The sequence below is a fragment of the Panthera pardus genome, unplaced genomic scaffold (assembly GCF_024362965.1).
Source record: "Panthera pardus isolate Hobbes unplaced genomic scaffold, ASM2436296v1 HiC_scaffold_11, whole genome shotgun sequence".
In the NCBI taxonomy this organism is placed as follows: domain Eukaryota; kingdom Metazoa; phylum Chordata; class Mammalia; order Carnivora; family Felidae; genus Panthera; species Panthera pardus.
Window position 1 is genome coordinate 85,627,283 of NW_026526666.1, and position 19,780 is coordinate 85,647,062.

The window sequence follows — 19,780 nt, forward strand, 5'->3', positions numbered from 1 at the left end:
TCGTGGTTGCTTGCGCCGCAGAAGCACCACCAGTTCCTGAGCGAAGCAAGAAGTCAACCCCTCAGCACTAAGCCCCTCCGAGGCGCGCGGTGGGGCGTAACCAGGGGCGGAGCTCCCGGAACGGCGGAGTGGGCGGGATCTAGGCGCCTCCCTGCCCCGCCCCGCCCCGTGAGGCCTGACACATGCGCCCAGAGGCTTCTGGTGGAAGGAGGTGTGGATTGTGAGGTGACCCTGGCCGCTGACTTCCGGTTCCTAGGGATGCGCATCCGGGTCACGCTAACGCCGCGGTTTCCTCCATCCGCTGGGTTCTGCTGTGGGTCTGGACCAGTACCCATGTCCTGCTCTGGGGCCTCTGCAACCTTAGGGTGAGTCACCGCCGCGACAGGGTCAGAGTGCGGCCGGTAGAGTACAGCCCGTACGGGGACGGGTCAAGAGTTCTGTCCCGGTCCCTGTGGGTGGGGGTTTTCTTTGCCTGTCCCTTGTCCCTGCAGTGCTTCCCTCACTTCAGCCCTTTCCCTCGCCGGCCTCGACTCTTTCACCTCCCCCTTAGCCTTGCTGGCCTCCGCGCACCTCTCGCCTCGCTGTTTTTCTCATCCCCCCGTTACAAGCCCGGGTTTCTTGCCTTTCGCCTCAGCGCTTCCCTCACCACTGCCTCTCGCTTTTTCCCTTGCTTCTCACGTTAGCACCTCCCGGGGTTCTCGCTGTTCTTTCCCGCAGCAGGACGGCCCACCTCCTCATTGTGCTTCCCCTCCTCCACTGCGAAACTGAGCTCGTCTCTCGAGGGTCCTAGGTCCGGCCCCCCAACTTCCGTCACCTTCGATCCCTGTCCCCTCCCGGGACTAGTAGGTGACATCTGTGCTTCGCCTGGGGTTCTCCCGCCTTTTCTTAGCTAGAGAAGGGCTTAGCCAAAGCCCCAGTGTCGGCCGATTCATCCGGCTTGGGGGAAGTTTTGCCTTGGGGCGTTGTGTTAGACTCTGGTAGCTTCCGTAGTTAGGGAACAACAAAGGCGTTCCCTTTTTCTTCGCTGGAGCACAGTTTGGGGGGCTCTCTCTGGAGCAGGCTAACAGGTGGCAGGCACACGGAACAGCTAGCGATTGGGCTTGTGTGGTCTTGTTAACTGACAGGCCATGAGGACGTGCTGTCATTTTTGTGTTTTCTGTCCCATGAGAGTGGATGTGCACAGCTGAGGCAAAAATGCGGACGATCAGCTCTGTGTTCTGCATGGGCTTTACTTACAAGGACAGGTGCTATGACAGAAGACAAGAGTTTCTTGGGAGATTTTTAGCCCCAGATTTACAAGCTCCTTGCCAGAAATTTTAGAGTTACTGAAACGTTTTCTGCCAAAGAGTGCACTCTAGTAGTTTCAGAGTACGTTTTCATTAATTGAACTCCGTGTGCAAATGTACCTTTATCTTTAACCTCTTACAGATGGTTTCTTCGTTTTTACCGTATTGACAAGTTTTCTGTTTTTCTTCCTGTTTCTTCATAAGCCAGACATTACACTACGTTATTACTTCGACTGTTCTTTTATTTTTTCCTTACTGTTTCCACCTTAGTCTTTTTTTTTTTTTTAATGTTTATTTTTGAAAGATTGATAGAGTGCGAGCGGGGAGGGGCAGAGAGAGGGAGGGAGACACAGAATCCCAAGCAGGCTCCAGGCTCTGAGCTGTCAGCGCAGATGCCCACGGGGGCTCGAACTCACCACTGCCAGATCAAGGCCTGAGCAGAAGTCTGACGCTTAACCAGCTGAGCCATCCGGGCGCCCCTCCACCTTAGTCTTAAAAACCATCGTTTTCTCATTTGAGAGTTAGGTTTCTCTTAAATTTTTAAAGTTTCTCTGATGGCTTTTAGTCACTTCCAAGATGAAGAGATTGGACTTAATAGGGATTAGTGTCTCAGATTTTGTGATCCGAGGTATATTTTGAGACACAGCGTTGGATAATTTTTATTTTTGTTTTTCCAGTGTTTGTGGTGTATGTCTGGCATTTGATTGCAAATACTTTTATGTGATCTGCTTTTGAAATATAAATTGTGCTCTGAGATTTAGTATTTAAGTGAAGTGTCTGCTTCATGTTTGACTGGTGAGTTAGAGAAAAGTTTCTCTCATTATATGATGCATATACATACACAAGCATAGCATAGACCTTGCTCATTCCAGAATGGGGCTGCTCCCTTCAGCTATTTTTAGCAAGGGACTTTGGAGCTTGGCCATATTAGTCCTAGAAGCCACAGAGAAGGACCCTTTGGGTGGTTTTCAGTCCTTATCTAACTGCTGAGGGAAGCCCTTTGGAAAGCTCTTTACCCATACCTTCTCCCCAGCACCTACATTGGAAACTCCAGCTTCTGTTCAACCTGGGTCTCCTCATTTCACATCCTTAAAAACTAACCCCAGTGAGTATGGGCTGACTCCCTCTAACTGCTTCTTTACCTCTAAGTTTGTGGACTTTTTTTTTTTTTTTTTTTTTTAGCCATGGGCACTCCATAGATAGATTTATATTTGGATTGATGCAAGACCATCTTTCCACATTCTTCTGAACTTTCTATTTCTTGAGCATGTCTAAGTCTAAACGTAGATGGATTTCTACAGGTTACAGCTGGAGGGTTCTGTAGAGCTCAAACTTACCCTTTTATTTTACAAATAAGGAAATCAAGACTTAAAGAATTGGTGATTTTTCCAAGGTCAGTTTTTACAAATACAGAAGTCTTGTACTCAGAGTCATGCACCCAGAGAAGTGGGTTTTAGTTCTCTCAAAGTTGTAGGCCAGAGAGCACAATGTAGTATTTAGTGGTTCATTTCTTCTTCTTCTTTTTTTTTTTTTTTTAAAGTTTATTTATTTGTTTTTGAGAGAGAGAGAGTACAGGGGAGGGGCAGAGAGAGAAGGAGGGAGAGAATCTCAAGTAGGCACTGTACTGGCAGCACAGAGTGGGGCTCGAACTCACAAACTGTGAGATCATGACCTGATCCAAAGTCAGTTGGAAGCTTAACCTACTGAGCCACCCAGGCGCCCCTAGTGGTTCATTTCAATACATTTGTGCCATAGGAATGAATTCTAGGAGAAGGAATTTATGACAGATTTTTAAATTCAAGGCTGCCTTCAAAGATGGCCCCTAGAAAGAAACTGTTGTGCAGAAATAAAAGTTGAAAAGTCTTAGGGAGTCTTTTTCTCTCTTTTCTTCTAAAATCATTTTAGCCCATTATGATATGAATGCTGCATAAAAGCCTTTACATGAACATCCTGTGGTCTCATTGGAGCATTTGTGTTCGTGCTCCTGTCTTCCTACCAAACACTAATAGACTTTCTAATTTCTGAAAAGTGTGCATGTCCTACCCAGCTTCCAAACAACAACAAAAATTATCACTAGAGACAGCTTAGTGTATGTGTTTGGAAAGCTCAGGAGAGGAATTGATGTCAGTTTTCCATAGAAATTTCTCCTTTAGTTTGGCAGTCTTATTTTGTAACCCTGAGGACTCCATTTAAAATAAATTTCTCATATTAGTTTATGCATACCAGGTTTTCTGTTTTTATTTGGTTCAATTATTTTTGATTATTTTTTGTCATTTTACTTGTTACTGTATGTTGTTTTACATATTTAAACTTTTATTCTTGAACCCTAGGATATGTTTTAAGGAAAATGCAGCTTTAAAAATATAAGAAACAAAGTACACCCACACCACATCCTTACCTTGTGGTGTGATGGTTTCTATGACCTACCTAAACCACTTCATAACTTCGTTCTTTTTGTTTTGCTTTCAGATAAAAGGCTGATAGAACTTCTTTTTCGGTAGTTGTCTAAGAGATTTTTGTGTTCTACATATAACAAGAAGATACCTTAACTTATGTGTATTTTAAATGGAGGAAGACTAGTTCAAAATAGTTAACGTAGAATAGTTCAACATAGAAATAATTCAAAGTGGGGCGCCTGGGTGGCTTAGATGGTTAAGCGTTGGACTCTTGATTTCGGCTCAGGTCATGATCTCATGGTTTGTGAGATTGAGCCCGGCTTTGGGCTTCATGCTGACAGCACAGAGCCTGCTTGGGATTCTCTCCTCCCTCTCTTCCCCTCCCCTTGCTCTCCTGTGCATGCTCTTTTTCTCTCTCAAAATAAATAAACATTTTTTTAAAAAGTTCAAAATGCATTTAAGAATATTAGGAAAAGCTTATTCTTCCCCTGCATTCATTTATATTAGGGGGTTAATTATATTTGTAATAAAGTTGAAAATAGGTGGACTTTCTGCCAATTAACTTAAAAATACAGGTGTATGTTCTTATACAGAATATATGGCTTAAGCTACCAACTGCCTTATTATTAATATGTCTTATTGACAGAGAACATAAATAATGGAGCAGAAACCACATCATCATCTCAATATTTTTATTTGGTCCCATCAACCTAAGTCCTAAGGTATCTAATTATTAAATGTAAAAATAATTAGAGTGTCTTCTTTATTTGTAGTATATTTAAAAACATATTTGAAATATGGACTTCATAAAATTTTATGTTTTTAAGAAAACTTTACTGTTTTCTTCTTTTAAATATGTAGTTGTATTTTACCTTTTTTTTTTTTTTTTTTTTAAGTAATTTCTATGCTCAATATAGGGCTTGAACTCATAACCCTGAGATTATCAAGAATCATATACTCCACCGACTGAGCCGGCCAGGTGCCCCATAGTAGTATTTTAAATCAAAAAAGGAAATGTATAAGTAGTCCTAACCTTTCAACATCCATTGAAATTGTAAAACTCATGATTTAAAACTTTTAACAAAATAGGAATAGAGGAAGCATACCTCAGTATAACAAAGACCATATGTGACAAACCCGTCACAAACATAGTCAACTGCTTTTTCTCTAAAATCAGGAACAAGACAAGGATGTCCATTCTCACCATTTTTATTCAACATAGTATTGAAGTCCTAGCCACAGCAATTGGGCAGAAAAAGGAAAAGAAAATGTATCCAAGTTAGTAAGGGAATAAGTTAAACTGTTACTGTTTGCAAGTGACCTAATTCTACCTGTAGAAAACCTAAAGTCTCCACAAAAAACTGTTACAATTAATGGATTAAGTAAATTTGCAAGATAAAATATCAGTATACAAAAATCCGTTGCATTTCTACACACTGATAATGAACTATCAAAAAAGAGTAACTGAGGGGCTCCTGGGTGGCTCAGTTGGTTGGGCGTCTGACTTTGGCTCAGGTCATGATCTTGCAGTCCATGAGTTCGAGCCCTGCATCGGGCTCTGTGTTGACAGCTCAGAGCCTAGAGCCTGCTTCAGATTCTGTGTCTCCCTCTTTCTCTGCCTCTCCCCTGCTCGCACTCTGTCTCTCTCTCTCTCTCTCAAAAAAAAAGATTAAAAAAAGAAGAAGAAGAACTGAGAAAACAATCCCATTTACAATGGCATCAAAAATAATAAAATGTCTAGGAGTAAATTTAACCAAGGAGGTGAAATACCTGTACACAGAAAACTGTAAGACATTGATTAAAAAACTGAAGATGTAGGATGTAGGGGTGCCTGGGTGGCTCAGTCAGTTAAGTGTCCGACTTCGGCTTGAGTCATGATCTCACGTTTTGTGAGTTCGAGCCCCACGTCGGGCTCTGTGCTGACAGCTCAGAGCCTGGAGCCTGCTTCCGATTCTGTGTCTCCCTCTCTCTCTCTGCCCCTTCCCCGCTTATGCTCTGTCTCTTTGTGTCTCTTAAAAAATAAATAAAGATTAAAAAAAATTTTTTTTTAATAAAAAATAAAAAAACTGAAGATGTCATAAATAAATGGAAAGATAGTCCATGCTCATATACTGGAAGAACTAATATTGTTACAATGTCCATACTACCCAAAGTAATCTACAGATTCCAGTGGCATTTTTCATAGAACTGGAACAAATGATTCCAAAATTTGGGTGGAAAAATTAAAAAAACAAAACAAAAAGAAAAATAAAAAAATAGTACTTAATATCTTACAGATCTTACTACCGATTGTGTTGGATGCACTTTAACTTATCAGCTTGGTTAATATTTGTATATTTCTTTTAGCAAGTTTCTTTTGGGTACCTACTATGTACAGTTTTAGTAATACGTATATAGGCTGTTCATGTGAACTAGGTAGCATTATACATAAGGCTGGCGTTTACACTTAAATCCTGAATTTGGTTTTCTTTGTACATATTTGAATTAAACCATAAGATTTAACATAACCTGTATCACCAAGGTGTAGAAAAAAAAGAAGAAAATATAATTAGAATTAAAATAAGCTTAATCCTAAGAAAATGTCACTTCTCAGTGACAATTGTATATGATTTTTTTAAGCTAGATTTTGTGATTTTCTATTGTTTTCAAAACAGTGATTTCTCATCATTATTTTATTTTAAGGTTCTTACATTAATTTGCATCACTGTTTAAAATTATATTGTTTTTTTATAGGTACAATTAAATAAATTTCATTTGGGAAACTTTCGCAACTGAACTGTAAAAATCTGTATTGGTAAAACAGTAAAAAATAAAAGCAGCTTTATATAGCGCTTACTATGTGCCAGGAACTACTCTGAGTGGTTTACATACATGAACTCCTTAAGCTGTACAACACTGTGAAGTAAATACTGTTCTTATCTCCATTTTACCAATGAGGAAACCAAGGCATGGAAGTTATATAACTTGCCCAAAGTAACACAGCTAGTTAGCCAGAGAGCTGGATTTGAACTTAATTTTTCTGGCTTTAGAGTTCATGACCTTTTTGTACAGCGTTTTACTAATTTAGTGATTTCTTCCTTTGTAGGTTAAGGTTAAAAATCCAGTTTGCCGGAAACTGTTATCAGAGGACCACTTTGGGCTTGGGAACCTTAGAGAGGAGTTTTACATGGGCTGGCCTAAGGCAAATTGCAAACCCTTTTACCACCTGTGTTTCTTAGATGGCAAAAATCATGTATTATAAAAGGAAAGCAGGACCATATCTTTCCCTCTTTAAAAAATTATTGTGTGGAAGTTGGTTACTTTTGAGTTATTTGGAGAAAAGGTAGCATATTTAATAAAATGTATTCTATATTACTAAAATGTCTTCCTCTTTTTATTTTTTTAATGTTTATTATTTTTGAGAGAGAGAGTGAGAGAGACAGAGCGTGAGTGGGAGAGGGGCAGAGAAAGAGGGAAACAAAGAATCAGAAGCAGGTTCCAGGCTGAGCTGTCAGTGGGGTTTGAGCACACAAGCCATGAGATGATGAGTTGAGCTGAAGTCCGATGCTTAACTGACTGAACCACCCAGGCGCCCCTAAAATGTCCTACCTCTTGATCTTATTATACTTCCTTTCTTTGATCTGCAGAGTATTAAATTTATGTAATAGTCTTAAACTCGAAATCTTAATGTGTCCACTATGAATTTAACAACTTTGAAATATGAAATAGAAAACAAACAGATTTCTGATTTACTGAGTAGTAAATTTGGAAAAGTTGGAAATTTGTGCAAAATTAAGTACTTCCATTTCCTTAGGACTGTTGAGATTAATATATTTAAATTAGCGTTTTTAGTTTTTCTTAGAAAAGAGGAGTGTTTTTAGTTTGACTTAGAAACGAGGAGAACTTTCACAAACCATTTCCTTTATAAATTAAAAAATGCATGTAGTCATTTAGAATATTACTGATTATATTAATATTACTTCTTTTGTGCTTTTATTATTCCCAAATGTAAAAATTCTTGTTGCATCTCTAAAGGAAGGAGATGATTTTATATCATTTGAAGTGTAGTTTAATTAATGTAGGAGTCTGGGACTGAGATATGAGAAGTTACTTTTCTGAGTTTTTGAAACAATTGAGAATCATGGAATCTGGTTAGCAGAAGAAAACTATAGTTATTTCTGGTAAGAAGTGACACTTGGTTAGGGATACTAATTTTATTTCTTATATATTAACTCCTTTTATTAATTCAGACATTAATTCAGTACACCATTTTTCATAGTAGCTTTTGTCTTGATTTTTTTTTCTTTTTGGTGGGAAAAATATGGATCTGAGAAGCTTTGCTATGATGATTTAGAATATTCCTTATTTTGGTTTAAACATTTAATTTTTGTTTCAGAAGCAATTCTTTTTTATATATGGGTTTGATAATTAGTTTATCTCCTAAAATTTCAATAGTTTTTTTTTTTCACCTGAAATTTAATGTAGCAATTACTGAATTTAGGAAAATTGTTTCTGCTAGCAGCACTGTTGCTATGGGAATAAATTAGAATGATTAGCTCTTAGGTAGAATTGAACTTTATTCTTAAGTTTCCATAGTAGTTGAAAAAGATTTAGGTCAGTTTCACCTGTTGTTCCTCCTTTTTTCAAAATAAGAGGGAATTTTATTTTTTATTAAAAAAATTTTTTTTAATGTTTATTTATTTTTGAGAGAGACAGAGACAGAGTGTGGACAGGGGAGGGCCAGAGAGAGGGAGACACAGAATCTGAAACAGGCTCCAGGCTCTGAGCTGTCAGCCCAGAGCCCGATGCGGAGCTCGAACTCACAAGCCATGAGATCATGACCTGAGCTGAAATCGGACGCTTAACCGACTGAGCTACCCAGGCGCCCCTAAAATAAGAGGGAATTTTAATTTAACACAATAATGTTAATTTTTTCCTACTAGATTGATAATATTAATATGGCAGTTTCACTCTTTGTCGACAGCATAATCCAAAATGTGTATATGATTTGTTTTTTTAGAAAATTTCAGAATTTAGAGAACATTTTAGGGTAAAAAGTAGTATATACCTGTCTTATTAAAAAACATTCTCCAGGACGCATCTGGGTAGCTTAGTCGGTTGAATGTCCGACTTGAGCTCAGGTCATGATCTCAAGGTTCTTGGGTTCGAGGCCTGTGTCAGGCTCTGTGCTGACAGCTCAGACCTGGATCCTGCTTCAGATTTTGTGTCTCCCTCTCTCTCTCTGCCCTTCCCTTGCTCACGCTCTGTCTCTCTCTGTCTCTCAAAAAATAAACGTTAAAAAAAAAACCACATTCTCCAGGAATCACTGTGTTATTACTTCACTGAATTTTTCAAATCTACTTTTCCCTTTTACCAAATCTTTGCTGTAGGTTGGGAAGCAGCTATCAGATAACTGATGAATAAGTGTTCTTGAGATTGGGAATGAGAGCTTTTGCAAAGAGTATAAGCCATCTCTAATATTGGTGTGGCATTTATTTTTTTTTTTTAACGTTTATTTATTTTTGAGACAGAGAGAGACAGAGCATGAACGGGGGAGGATCAGAGAGAGGGAGACACAGAATCTGAAACAGGCTCCAGGATCTGAGTTGTCAGCACAGACCCCAACGCGGGGCTCGAACTCACAAACTGCAAGATCATGACCTGAGCCGAAGTCGGCCGCTTAACCGACTGAGCCACCCAGGCGCCCCTGGTGTGGCATTTAATAACTAGATGAACTGAAAATGTTTGCTTTATCTCATTCCTGTGTATCTCCTGTTAGTATATATTTATTTAGTGTTGGCACCTCACATTCTGTGAAACTTGTTTATTTGGAGTAACTGTTAAACTATTGATTCTTATAGATGGTTTTCTTCTCCTTTTTAAATTCTTTTTCAGAGTAAAGGGTTGCCTTTAAAAACCTAATTAAGAGTTGGTTGCACATCCCAACCAACTTTTGGTTTAGACTCCGGCTCTTGGTTTAGACTGTGGTCATGATCCCAGGGTTGTGGGATCCAGCCCTGAGTTTGGCTCTGCGGCTCTGCACTGAGTGTGGACCCTGCTTAAGATTTTCTTTTTCTCCCTCTGCCCCTTCCACCTCTCGTGCTCTCTTTCTCTCTCTCTAAAATAAACAAAATGAAAAAAAAAATTTTTTTTTAACTAAGAGAACCACCAAAACTCTGAATGTTATTTCCTGTGTAGTTTGAAGTGGATATTTTCCTCCTTGACTGGTCAGTTTTTTATATTCTGATAAAGTGCCTTTCAAATTTTTTTGATCATGACCCACTATAACATGCATTTTTTCATTGTTACCCGGTACTTACACACGTATGTATACAGTATCCAGTACTTACACATGTATATGTACATATTAATGTTTAAAATTGAAACAGAAGTTTTGTGGAACAATATTATCTTTACTACTGGTGATACATTGTAATATTTTCTGTTCTATTTTGCTTTATTGTATTTCATTAAAAACTGTTAGTCTTCACTAAGTTAATAAGACAACATTAATGGATTATACCTGGAGTTTGAAAAATTTGAATGACTGCTAGATTTTTTTCTAATATTGTTTTTTGGAATTGAAAATGTTTGGGTTTGTTAGTTTTTTTTTTTCTGAAATGTATCTTGATTCTGTTAAGCTTTTAATCTAAATAACTGCAGAACATTTGAGAGGGAGACCCTATTGCCCTGATTGTCATTGCTGTCATCTCTGTTCTTTACTGTGGTTAGGCACATCATTTTAAAGACTGCAATAATATAGAATCATGAGGTTGAAAACACTTGGTCACATGCAGAGCTTCCATCATGAGAATCATTTGCTAGGTTCCATCTTATAGTCAAAAGTTGAAGTTGATGAAGTTGCGTTTTGCGAACTTTGCTTCTGCTCTTAGCAACTAGTCCAAAGGTTACAAAGCTGTTTTATTCTACTTTCTTCTGGCCCCAATCTAGTCTTTGTAAACCAGAAAAGAGAACTGAGCAGTGAAGCAGTGTCTCTTGTGTATATGGTCAGGTGAAAGTAACACGGTTGAAGAGTGGACTGCATGTATGTATTGTCCCGACTCCTTTTCTGTAATCATAAAGGGGGAAAGGTAGTAGAGATATCAGCAGTTCCTAGCATATCATAGCCATTAGAGTGAGCAGGGTCAGCAACATACTCTACTGTTTTTATCATCGCCTCCTCCTAACACTTAATGAACACTTACTATGTTCCAGGCACTGTGTAAAGCACTTCACTTTATTAACTCATATTCACTTGGGAGGCCTGGGAGAACAAAAATGAGAGAGGATAAAGAAGGAAACTTGCCTTAGTATCTTCTCATTATCTGGCTTGGGAATAGCATGACATAGCATAGATTTTTAGCTTGGTCAGCTTTTTAAAGTCATCAGTCCTGTCTGTGATGTTTCATATTGAATGGCACATAGCTGTGGTTTGAAACCTCAGGCTTTGAAGCTTGGCTGCCTGGGCTTGAATTCCAGGTTGGTGACTTACTAGGTAAATACCCTGGCCAAGTTACTCTCTGTACTTTTCCTTATCTCTAAAATGGTAATAATAATCAATAGCACCTATCTTACAGACTTACTGAGAGGATTAAATGAATTATACATGTAACGTACTTAGAACAGGGTCTGACCCATAAAAAACATTCCATAAATGTTAGCTATTAATAACTCACAACTCACAGTTGGATCTCCTGAAAGTATTTGTGACCATGATGAGTTCTGTGTACTTGCTAAGTAACAGGATGTGATTGACATTTGATGTTTTATTGTCCAGGAGCTTAAAAACCACTTTCCTTGCAAAGGACTTATAGGGAAAGTTCTCGTGTAGGGTATGTGGAATCAAGCCAAGTGACAAAAGCAAAACTACAGGTCCAACTTGTTAATCTCTCATGGGAATCTCTTGCTATTTGGGCCTTATCCTTAATAATTTTAATATTTTTCCCTTTGAAAAACTAAGAGCAACTAGTGAATGAGTTGACTTTCACTCAAGACCAGATTTCCCTCCTGAATTTGTCTTATGTCTAAGATATTTATTTATTTAATTTTTCTTCAGCAAACAGCTTTGTCATGTTTACTATGGTGCCAGGCACTATTCTGAGAGCTTCACAAATATTAACTCATTTAAACCTTATGACAAAGATAATATATTATTATTATTATCCCCATTTTACAGATGAGGTAACTGAGGCACAGGAAAGTTGAATAATTAAACTCCCACAGCACTCATCAGTGCAGAGCTGGTATTTGAACCTAAGTAGTCTGGCTCCAGAGTCAGTGCTCTAAGCTTGCCAAACTTGCCTCCGACAGAGGTGAATTAGGTTGAAAATTGTAAAATAACAAGTGTTAAAACTTCACTGTCATTCTGAAACTAATACAACACTGTATGCTAACTACACTGGAATTAAAAATTTTTTAATATGAAAAAAGAAACCTTTACTATTCCTCATTCTGTGCTGAAATGACAGCACTGAATTTTTGGCTCATGGATTCTTGAAGGAGTAAATAAGTTTGGAGAAATAAAACATTGATCAAAGAACCTAACTTAGATTTTATAGTTCTTACAGGTAAGGACATACATTTCAAAAGACTTAGTTCTGTTAGTATGGTGTAAGATAAATTTTATCTGAATAATGGAGAGCTAATTGATGTATAAACGTGGTATACAGATTTATAGAATGATATATAGAGTTTTGACTTGTGAATTTTGATGAAGTAGGGTACAAATTTTTCTATGTAAGTGGAAGCAATACATAGGATATTCATGTTGGTATAAACCATGTATCAGTCTGTAGCACCTGCAGAAAAAAGTTGTGATTCTCTTAGTTAACTTCACAGATTTAAGAGAGGATGAAGATAAAATTTGGGGGGTTTTGAGTTCTGTGGAGTCTGGTTCTCTATACATTAAATTCTTAGGCTTGTGACTGACAAGTTACTAAAATCTAGGAGAGTTGGAAGGAACGTAGTAGAACGTTGGATTATTATTAAACTCACTTTGACAAATCTAATTCAGATGAACTCATTCCTTTTCAATACTTTTTACCCTGGTTTTGGAATTTTTCCTATAGAACACATCTCCCTATTTTATTGGAAGCTTATGGGGAAAAGTTTTTGTTAATTTTAATTAAATATTTGATTTTAATATTTTAGTTTTTATTGTTTAGAGAGGGAGAGAAAGAGAATCTTTTTTTTTTTTTTTTTTTTACTGTTTATTTTTAAGAGAGACACAACACAAATGGGGAGGGGCACAGAGAGAGAGAGAGAGAGAGAGAGAGAGGGAGACAGACACAGAATCCAAAGCAGGCTCCAGGCTCCGAGCTATCAGCACAGAGCCTGATGTGGGGCTCGAACTCATGAACTGTGAGATCATGACCTGAGCCGAAGTCAGGTGCTTAACCAACTGAGCCACCCAGGTGCCCCAGAGAATCTTTTTTTTTTTTTTTTTTTAATGTTTATTTATTTTTGAGAGGGGTGGGGTGGGGAGGGGCAGAGAGAAGGAGACACAGAATCCGAAGCAGGCTCCAGGCTCTGAGCTGTCAGCACAGAGCCCGACACGGGGCTCGAACCCACGAACCGTGAGATCATGACCTGAGCCAAAGTTGGACGGATGCTCAACTGACTGAGCCACCCACGTGCCCTGAGAGAGAGAATTGTAAGCAGGCTCTATGCTCAGTGCAGAGCTCAGTGACCTTGGGATCATGACCCAAGCCAAAACCAAGAGGTAAATGCTCAACCGGCTGAGCCACCCTGATGCCCCAAAGATTGTTTTATAGACAACTTCAAAGGATGATTTTCTGAGAAATAATATTAGAAATCATAAGAACAATTCTTCTTAGAGAATCTCTTCCCAATAAAGTGTTTTGTTTCTGTTAAGAATTTGGTACAGACTAAATGAATTAAAAAAAATTCTCAGTAAGTTCAGATAAGTATTCTATTAAGTGTAAAGTTACTATAAATATTCCTACAGCTGACAATACCATGATATGTTGGTCAGGCATACCTCCCAAATAAAGTAACCAGAAGAATTCCCGATTTTACCACAGTCACTTGGCTGGGCTGTTTATTTATGGAGGGAGTTCACCAACATGGTGATGGCTTTTGTCTATCCACAGACAGTTCAGCCTGGAAGATGTAGTTGGTTGCAATTTTTTTGGCCACAGAAATGTGATTTGTGCTGATGCCTGAATTGTGAGAGCTAAAGGGCTCTCTTAGGGTCACTTAAAAGAGATCCTGGGGCTCCTGAGTGGCTCAGTTGGTTGAGTGTCTGACTCTTGATTTTGTCTCAGGTCATGATCACAGAGTCGTGGGATGGAGCCCCACGTTGGGCTCTGCACTGAGTGTGGAGCCTTCTTGAGATTCTGTCTCTCCCTCTGCCCCTCTCCCCAGCTCGTGTGTGCTCTCTTGCTGTCTCTAAAGTAAATAAATAGAGCTTTAAGGGAGATCACTGAGTATAGGTCTGCTGGATATTTGTGTCTACTTCAGGAGGACTCTTGAGTATGAAGGACTCTGAGTAATATGTTAGATATGTTAGATGTTTTAGTATATCAAGAAAGGTTACCATCAGTTGATGAGACTTTCAAATTTCTGAAAGATGAGAAACAAGGAGATTGGATCAATAGAGACCAGGAGAAGAAATCACAGATGAAAGTATATGTAGAAGTTTTAGAAACGTACCAGATTCAAGTAAACAATTATGAAGAAATGAAGGGTGCCTGGAGCTTAAATCAGTGTTCTGGCCCTTGCTCTTGATTTTGAGCATCTGGTGTTTGTCCCCTGGATAAAGCCTGGAGAAATGCTTTCCAGACACATTGAATGGTCTGCCTGAGGAGGGCAAGTATATCCATATGGTCTATTCTCCCCATGGTGTTTAGTGTTTATTAATCAAATTATGTAATTCTTTTTTCTTTTTAATTTTCAAAAAATCTTTATTTTTGGGAGAGAGAGAGGGGGAAAGAGAGTGCAAGCAGGGGAGAGGCAGAGAGAGAGGGAGACACAATATGAAGCAGGCTGCAGGCTCCAAGCTGTCAGCACAGAGCCTGAGGCCGGGCTCAAACTCACGAAACACGAGTTCGTGGCCTGAGCCGAAGTCGGATGCTTAACTGACTGAGCCACCAGGTACCCCTCAAATTATGTCATTGTTTTGCTTGAAGCACTCATTGCGTTCCCAAACTCCGTATCATGTGTTACAAGGCTGTGTGTCATCTGGCCCTTGCCTGCATCTGAGTCTTCTTTTCCAACCACTCATTCACTTGCTAACATTGGCCTTTTTGCCATTTCTCAACATGCCCAGATGTCATCCTTTCAGTTTCTTTACACTTGTTTTCCTTCTGAAACCTCTTCCTTTGCATCTTCTTATAACTCCATCCTTTTCATTATTAACATTTCTGCTGAAATGTTACCATCTCACAGAAATTATCACCCTATCTGAAATAGCTCCCCTGTAGTCACTCTCTATTCTTTGTGCTATTTTCCATGGTACTTATTGCTTTGTGAAATCATATTACCTTATTATTTGTTCATCTTTCTATTAGAATATAAGTTCCTTGGGGCACCTGGATGACTCAGTCGGTTAAGCGTCCAACTTTGGTTCAGGTCATGATCTCACAGTTTGTGAGTTCGAGCCCCGTGTCAGGCTCTGTGCTGACAGCTTACAGCCTGGAGGCTGCTTCAGATTCTGTGTCTCCTGTCTCTCTGCCCTTTCCCTGCTCATGCTCTGTCTCTTTCACAGAAATAAAATAAACATTAAAAAAAAAAAAAAAGGAGTTTCTCAATTAAAATGCAGGATGTCGGCAGTCATGGCAGAGGAAGAACCTCTGGAAATACTTTATAAAAACAATGTGGACACTGGCAGACATAGTCAAAATCAACTGTTTCAGAACTCTGAACATTAACCATAGGCTTGTAGCAAACTAGGAACATTTATTCAAGAAAAATGGCCAAATCTCAAGAACACCGTGAACTTTGTAATGTTTTAACTTGCCCAGGTGCCGTCCTCTCTCCAGTTCCACAGTAGCTTTGAAAACCAACAGTCCCTAATCATGGTGAAAACTAGCAGCCCAGAAGCCAACTGGAAGCTACAGACCAAGACTGGAGCTTTTTCAAAGCCCTGTTCCAGAGAATTGTCATTATTTGACTTGCTATTATTTGTTATTAATTGACCTGTCTGGTCGTTCCTTAAAAGACCTCATTTGCAAACTTGCATATATTTGACCAGACTTGGAGCCTTTTCTGCCCAGGGTATTCATTGAAAACAGTTAGAGGCAATTGAACATCTCAGCTGCCTATGGTAGTGAGTAACGGTTGGGGCAAACAGACTAACCAAAAAGCTTAAAAGGAAAAGCTGGGGAGTAGATGTCCATAGGGGATTTGTAAAGCTTTGATATATTCCTGGGAATCAAGAAGGCTGTGCCCATATGTTGAGCTGTGTGCATCTTTAGAAAGGACCTGAGAAGGCCCTAAGTTCTTAGTTCTAGTTCATGTTGAGGCTCTGTGCCAACGGATAGTGAAGGCTAAGGAAAAATTGTAAACTGGCTTAGTGTTAAAAGTGTGCCCTAATACATATACAGAGCCCATCCATGAAGACTGGGAGATTTACTGGTTCCAGGAGTCTAAGGAAATCTCTGTCTAATCATTAGCTGACCATTAAACTAACATCAGAGACTTCAGTGGCCACATGGGACAAAGAATCCAGACTCTGTGAAATTAGTTTCTCTATTTCCTTGTCCTATTTTATATTTCTTACCACTGCTTGAATAATAATTTACTTTTTATCTGTCTCTTACCAGTTAGAATATAAACATACTAAGAGCAGGGAGTCTTTGTGCACAGTTCTTTATCTCCAGTGCCTAGAATAATGCCTAGTACATAAAATATTTATTTTTTTATTTTTAAAAAAAAAAAATTTTTTTTCAACGTTTTTTATTTATTTTTGGGACAGAGAGAGACAGAGCATGAATGGGGGAGGGGCAGAGAGAGAGGGAGACACAGAATCGGAAACAGGCTCCAGGCTCCGAGCCATCAGCCCAGAGCCTGACGCAGGGCTCGAACTCACGGACCGCGAGATCGTGACCTGGCTGAAGTCGGACGCTTAACCGACTGCGCCACCCAGGCGCCCCAAAATATTTATTTTTTTAAAGTAAGCCCTGCACCTATTGTGGGGCTTAACTTGCAACTCCCAGATCAAGAGTCACATATTCTACCAACTGAGCCAGCCAGGTGCCCCTAAAATATTTCTTGAAATGATGAGAAAATGGATGACTCAGATATCAATTTTCTATATACTTTCTGTCTTCTAGAAATTTGTTGAATCTTTTGCCTCTTGAAATCACTGTTTTTCTTTTCTTTTTTAAAATTTTATTCAGGTTTTATTTATTTAAGTAATCTCTACACCCCATGTGAGGCTCAAACTCATGACCCTGACATTAAGAGCCGCATGCTCTTCTCACTGAGCCAGACGCCCCACTGTTTTTATTTTGTTGTTGTGTCTTTTATCTCTTTCATTCCTTTGTTATTATTTTTATGAAGTGGATCTCTGGAGAGAGGACATAAATGGGTGTGCTTCTTCAGCTGTCTTGAATCAGAATGTTCTGATTACTGATTTTGATCAATAGGAAGTTCACTGAGAGTAAACTGATTTGGATGAAGTTTGGGAGGTTTTTTTTTTCTTCTAAATTTTTTAATGTTTATTTATTTTTTGAGAGGGAGGGAGACAGAACATGAGCAAAGGAGGGGCACAGAGAGAGAGGGAGACACAGAATCCGAAGCAGGCTCCAGGCTCTGAGCTGTCAGCACAGAGCTTGATGCGGAGCTCGAACCCACAAACCGCGAGATCATGACATGAGCCAAAGTTGGGTGTTTAACCCACTGAGCCACCCAGGCGCCCTGAAGTTTGGGAGGCTTTATGGTAGAATTCATTCTAAAGAGAATGAAAAGACTACACGCATGCATTATGGTGTAAAACCTTATGCAAATAAACTTGACAATCTGGGTGAAATGGATATTTTTAGAAAATGTTGCCAAATTTGACCCCAGAAGAAAGAAATTCAGTAGACCAATAACAATAAAGGGAATCCGTAAAGTTATCAAAGGACTGCTCCATAAAAACTTTTAGACCTAGGTGTTTTCATAGGTATGTTATTTCAAATAGCCAAGGAATAGATAGCTGAACCAGAGCATGGATAAGAGAGAGTTTATAGCTCTTTTAAGGAAGCCAATGAAATGTTGATTCTAAAACTTCGTGGACAACACAAAATAGGAAACCATGGAAGAATCTTCCAATTATTAATGTAAAAATCTTACATTCAGTACTAGAAAATAGAATTCAACAGTATGTTAAAATAATATTCTACAACCCAAGAGTTTAGTTTCTGAAATAAATGCACATATGGTTCAATATTAGATCTGTTAACATGTTGTTTTAATAGATGAAAGAAAAACCATATGGTCATCATCATTTTGGATGCCAAAAAAGCATTGACCAAATTAATATCTTTTCCTGATAAATGTTCTTCATTTAATTAAAATTGATGAATTCTTATTTGACACGATTAAAGAGAACTTATTTCATTTTTCTTTTCCTTTCCTTTTTTTTTCTTTTTTTTTTTTTTAAGTAACCTCTGTGCCCAATGTGGGGCTTGAACTCATGACCCCAAGATCAAGCGTCGTATGCTCTATAAACTAAGCCAGGCAGGCACCCCAAATTTATTTCAGACCAAAACCAATATCACACTTAATAGTGGTATGGTAGAAGTATTCTCATTAATGTGAGGAACAAGAAATGGATGCCCAACATTTAGTATTGTTACTTAATATTATAGTGGAGGTGTAAACCAATATCATTAGGTAGTAAGAAGAAATAAAGAGGTTAATATTGGGAAAGAGGAAGGAAACTATTTTTATGCAGCAAGAGAAAATATATAGCTGAAACTCAACAATCAACTCTCTTCCTGTTCTCATTATTAGAAAGAATGAGATTCTGGTAAAGTGGCAGTTTACAAAAGTACTAATACAACATCTTTCCTGTATATATGCAGAGTAATATTTTAGTGGCACCTGGGTGGCTCAGTCGGTTAAGCCTCCGACTTCGGTTCAGGTCATGATCTCATGGTTTTGTGAGTTTGAGCCCTATGTTGGGCTCTGTGCTGACAGCTCACAGCCTGGAGCCTGCTTCAGATTCTGTCTGCCTCCCACTCTGCCCGCCCCCCCCCCACCCCTGCTCACGCTCTGTCTCTCTTGCTCTTTCTCAAAAATAAACAAACATTGAAAACAATTAAAAAGAATAAAGAATGTTCATTAGTGCAATTGGAGCATAGGTAAACCATTCTCCACAAGTTGGTTGTTTCTGATTTTTCACTTCTCTGAACAAACAAACTTACTCTATTTTTTGAAATAGTGGAATAGAGTTGACTTTTTACCCCTCTACTTAATTTTGGGGGAAAAATTAGGAAATGAATCAGGCCATGGGCAATTTTATGACCTGACTCTAACCAGAGGATAGTCTGAAGATAATATGATTTTACAGCTGTGCCTGAATATTTTTTAAAATCTTTTTTAATGGTTATTTACTTTTGAGAGAGAGAGTCAGAGTGTGAGCTGTGGAGGGGCAGAGAGAGAGGGAGACACAAAATCTGAAGCAGGCTCCAGGCTCCGAGCCATCAGCACAGAGCCCAATGCAGAGCTTGAACTCACGAACTGTGCGATCGTGACCTGAGCCCAAGTCGGATGCTCAACTGACTGAGCCACCCAGGCACCCCTGAATATTTCTTATTTTCGTATAGTTCAGAGAACACTTGGTTTTGTTGCTTATATATATATTTTTGGTATTTCATCGGTACAAAGTAGTATCTTAAAAATATTACAGTTTATTCAGTTAGCGGTGAGAATCTTTTTTCCCAAGTGCTGATTTGATCTTGGTGGTTACTTAAACTGTCTGTATCCTTTGATGGATACAGAGGCATCCATCCTTGATGGATGTTAGTCATGGTTTGCCACATAACAAATGATCATATTGTTGAATTGTTGGGTTTATTTTATAGACTTTAAGGTTTATCATAATTATATTTGTTATATCCTTTTAATCTTAGATTTGTTTTTTCTCATTGCATGAAAGTGCATTTTAAT

At 38.8% G+C, this 19,780-nt stretch overlaps 1 protein-coding gene across 2 annotated transcripts in view; it reads left to right on the forward strand.

Moving 5' to 3' along the window:
- Positions 1 to 232: 232 nt before the first annotated feature.
- Positions 233 to 19,780, forward strand: part of EYA3 (EYA transcriptional coactivator and phosphatase 3) — a 95,698-nt gene continuing 76,150 nt past the window's right edge. For both annotated transcript variants that reach the window (XM_019432424.2, XM_019432426.2), the window contains exon 1: positions 233 to 365. The gene's annotated coding sequence lies outside the window, so the exon portion shown is untranslated. The remainder of the gene's footprint in view (positions 366 to 19,780) is intronic.